We start from the raw sequence: 5,000 nt of genomic DNA, 5'->3' as shown, positions 1-5,000 counted from the left end.
AGCTCGACTTTGAACACGAATATTCCCTTAAGACTCCCTTATACCATTTTGTGATTTGTCCACATTCAGAGGTGGTCGAACACATGTGATCACACTCGCCTCAGAGTAAATGCTCATCCGTTTAAATATGTTAAAACAGCTGCAAAGTCCATCTGGGTCGCCATTATGGAGATCTGGGCATCTCAGCAGTATTGACGCTGACTATCACCGCTGGAGTCGTGAGTTTGAATCCAGGGCGTGTGGTGAGTGGCTCCAGTCAGGTCTCCTTAGCAACCAAACTGGCCCGGTTGCTAGGAGGGTAGAGTCACATGGGATAACCTCCTCGTGGTCACTATAATGTGGTTCTCGCCTCGTGGGCGTGTGGTGAGTGACTCCAGTCAGGTCTCCTTAGCAACCAAATTGGGCGGTTGCTAGGGAGGGTAGAGTCACATGGGGTAACCTCCTCGTGGTCACTATAATGTGGTTCTCGCCTCGGTGGGCGGTGGTGAGTGACTCAGTCAGGTCTCCTTAGCAACCAAATTGGGCGGTTGTTAGGAGGGTAGAGTCACATGGGGTAACGTCCTCGTGGTGGTGATTAGTGGTTCTCTCAATGGGCGTGTGGTGAGTTGTGTGTGGATCGTGGAGAGTAACATGAGTCTCCGCGGTGTCATGCACAACGAGTCACGTGATAAGATGTGCGGATTGATGGTCTCAGAAGCGGATGCAATTTTATGGCTTTTCTTGCATGCAAGACTGACTACAGCACGAGAAAACCATTTCATTAGTTTACCTGCTGAACGAATATGCCCTTCACTGAACCAGTCAGTCATCTCGTTCACAAACTCACTATATGAATGAATCATCTCGTTCATGTACGAGGATTTGCTGACCGACTGAACGAGAGGAGCTGCATGTTACTCTACTTCATCATGAAAGTGAGCCGGATTAAATGTGAATTAAAGTGAGTGATGAGCACACATTACACTGACATACGGACGCCATTGAAACTCATCGTTATGTTTAGGCTCTTGTGTTGTACAGCGCGATGATCAGTCGTGATGTGCTTTGTTGACATTTGTGGGGAAACATTATGATGCTTAAACACTCTGAAGTCTCTGAATAAAGGATAATTAGACTTGTTCTAGTCGTGAATGACTCATGCGAAATGTCAACGATGGTCACTTGGCATCATCTACTAAAGGCGTAATTTGATGTAATAGTCAATGAAAGAATCTGAACGAATAATTTTGGAGAAACGAATCAAAATCACCCCCGCTAGACTGCAGCGTGGTGACTATGCTATGGTTAGCACATTAACCGCTACATGAAGAGCAATAAACATCATGTACCTCATCCTAAACTCAAGCTCCACTCTTTACCATGATGAGAATCCTGAAAACTAGTTTCAATGCTGCAACATGTTTCTGTCTACACACACACACACACACACACAGCTGTAAGTCTCCTGTTTATATTCACCTGATCACAGTATATGATCAGCATATATAGTCTCATGAATATTCATGAACAGTGCTGTGTGTGTGTGTGTGGATACCTTCAGTCTGCATCAGACACCCTAAAAGGACTGCACCTCCACCCCCAGATCAGACCAGAACTGTTGCCAAGGCAACTACACTGAAACGGCATCCTCTGACTCCAGCTGACGGTGAAACTTCATCCATCTCTCTCTCTATTCACAAGACCACACGGACACTGTTGAATCCCCCATATCTCCACTGATGCTCTGTCTCCATGGCAACAGGCCAGAGTAACATCAACAGCAGATGACTAACACACACACACACACACACTCTCACACACACACGCGCGCTCTCTCTCACACACACACACACACACACTCACACACACACACACAAACACACACACGAGTGAGTGAGTGAGTGAGTGATAGAGTGAGTGTGTGTGTGTGTGTGAGTGAGTGATAGAGTGAGTGTGTGTGTGTGAGTGTGTGTGTGTGTGTGAGTGTGTGTGTGTGAGTGAGTGAGTGTGTTTGTGTGAGAGAGCATGTGTGTGTGTTTGTGTGTGTGTGAGTCTGTGTGTGTGTGTGTGTGTGTGGTTGGGTGAGTGTGTGTTTGTGTGTGTGTGAGTGTGTGTGTGTGTGGTTGGGTGAGTGTGTGTGAGTGTGTGTGTGTGGTTGGGTGAGTGTGTGTGTGAGTGAGTGTGTGTGTGTATTTATCACTTTGTGGGGACCAAATGTCCCCATAAGGATAGTAAAACCCGAAATGTTTGACCTTGTGGGGACATTTTGTCGGTCCCCATGAGGAAAACAGCTTATAAATCATTCTAAATTATGTTTTTTGAAAATGTAAAAATGCAGAAAGTTTTCTGTGAGGGTTAGGTTTAGGGGTAGGGTTAGGTTTAGGGGATAGAATATAAAGTTTGTACAGTATAAAAACCATTATGTCTATGGAAAGTCCCCATAAAACATGGAAACACAACATGTGTGTGTGTGTGGTTGGGTGAGTGTGTGTGTGTGTGTGTGGTTGGGTGAGTGTGTGTGTGAGTGAGTGTGTGTGTGTGGTTGGGTGAGTGTGTGTGTGTGTGTGGTTGGGTGAGTGTGTGAGTGAGTGAGTGTGTGTGTGTGGTTGGGTGAGTGTGTGTGAGTGAGTGTGTGTGAGTGAGTGTGTGTGTGTGGTTGGGTGAGTGTGTGAGTGAGTGAGTGTGTGTGTGTGGTTGGGTGAGTGTGTGTGAGTGAGTGAGTGTGTGTGTGTGGTTGGGTGAGTGAGTGTGTGTGTGGTTGGGTGAGTGTGTGTGTGTGGTTGGGTGAGTGTGTGTGAGTGAGTGAGTGTGTGTGTGAGTGAGTGAGTGTGTGTGTGTGGTTGGGTGAGTGAGTGTGTGTGAGTGAGTGAGTGTGTGTGTGTGGTTGGGTGTGTGTGTGTGTGTGTGGTTGGGTGAGTGTGTGTGAGTGAGTGAGTGTGTGTGTGTGGTTGGGTGAGTGAGTGTGTGTGAGTGAGTGAGTGTGTGTGTGTGGTTGGGTGTGTGTGTGTGTGTGTGGTTGGGTGAGTGTGTGTGAGTGAGTGAGTGTGTGTGTGTGGTTGGGTGAGTGTGTGTGTGTGGTTGGGTGTGTGTGTGTGTGGTTGGGTGAGTGTGTGTGTGGTTGGGTGAGTGTGTGTGAGTGAGTGAGTGTGTGTGTGTGGTTGGGTGAGTGTGTGTGTGTGTGTGTGTGTGTGTGTGTGTGTGGTTGGGTGAGTGAGTGTGTGTGAGTGAGTGAGTGTGTGTGTGTGGTTGGGTGTGTGTGTGTGTGTGTGTGTGGTTGGGTGAGTGTGTGTGAGTGAGTGTGTGTGTGTGGTTGGGTGAGTGTGTGTGAGTGAGTGGTTGGGTGAGTGTGTGTGTGTGTGTGTGTGTGTGAGCGAGTGAGTGTGTGTGAGCGAGCGAGTGTGTGTGAGCGAGTGAGTGTGTGGTTGGGTGAGTGTGTGTGTGTGTGTGTGGTTGGGTGAGTGTGTGTGAGTGAGTGAGTGTGTGTGAGTGAGTGAGTGTGTGTGAGCGAGTGAGTGTGTGGTTGGGTGAGTGTGTGTGTGTGTGTGTGGTTGGGTGAGTGTGTGTGAGTGAGTGAGTGTGTGTGAGTGAGTGAGCGAGTGAGTGGGTTATCAGTGTTATATTTAATATTTATGAACAAACACTATTTACTTAATCAGAATTAATTCATACTATCATAATGAAAATGAATTGACTAAAAAGCAACAACACACACATTCATCTATATGAGGACATCAGAGACTTTAATTAACTATAATGACTACAAATATTAACATGAACTAAACCCTCGCAGCAAACACAGATGATGTATAAAGATACAATCATGCTAACAGTTAATGGATAAAAGTTTACTCTGCTGTTTACATTATAAATTAATCTGTTTAATGATCGTGTCTGAGAGAACATGTTCATTCAATGAACAAACTCAACAAATCAGATCCATTTATTGGTCATAGTTGGGATATGTGTTCTCTAGAAGAAGAAAATAATAAGTATTGGTATCTGGCATACATATGGAAATAACACCATCAATTTATTAAAGAAATAAATTCAAGTCATTATCCAGTAATCACAATCAACTTTGATTGGTCCATCCCGAGTTCGTCACGTGACAGCGTGTCTGCGTAATCAGCGGAGTTCGTCACGTGACAGCGTGTCTGCGTAATCAGCGGAGTTCGTCCACTTTGACGAGAGGAAACTGACTCCAGATCAGCAGATACATTGATACTGAGCTCGTTCTCACTCACCTGAATCAAACAGAATCTGTCTGTCTTTCCCTTTAAAACATCCTCGCGCTACTCCAGCCACAAGCGCAAAACGCCTTATGGTAGCTCCACTGCGCATGCGCGGCTGTAAATGCGCTCGCTCCTCTGCGCATGTGCATGTGTAACATCAATGACCGCTAGAGGGAGACACACGCATAGGCAAGGCTGATAACAACAGAAGCCAAGATCGTTTCAAACGCTGTGCTGAAAAAACACACGATGAAATGGTGCAACATTAGTTTTCCTTTTCCTGTGTTTTACTGGGATCATCGATGTCAACAGGAGAGACACAGCAGGAAACGATGAACATGATTTGATATCCACTTAAAGGGACAGTACACCCAAAAATATAAATTCTGTCATCATTTATTCATCCTCATGTCATCCCAGATGTGACTTTCTTTCTTCTGCAGAACACAAATGAAGATTTCTATAAGAATATTTCAGCTCTGTAGGTCCATACAATGCAAGTGAATGGTGACCAGAACTTTGAAGCTCAAAAAAGCACATAAAGGTTCATTATAGTAAAAATGTACTTAAATATTGATGTTTCTCCCCCACACCTATCGTATCACTCCTGAAGACATGGATTAAACCACTGGAGTCTTGTGGATTAATTTTATGCTGCCTTTATGTGCTTTTTGGAGATTTTGGTCACCATTCACTTGCATTATATGAACCTACAGAGCTGAAATATTCTTCTAAAAATCTTCATGTGTGTTCTGCAGAAGAAAGAAAGTCACATCTGGGATGACATGA

This window comes from Xyrauchen texanus, chromosome 38 (genome assembly GCF_025860055.1).
Source record: "Xyrauchen texanus isolate HMW12.3.18 chromosome 38, RBS_HiC_50CHRs, whole genome shotgun sequence".
Lineage (NCBI taxonomy): Eukaryota > Metazoa > Chordata > Actinopteri > Cypriniformes > Catostomidae > Xyrauchen > Xyrauchen texanus.
This window is presented reverse-complemented; position numbering follows the sequence as displayed.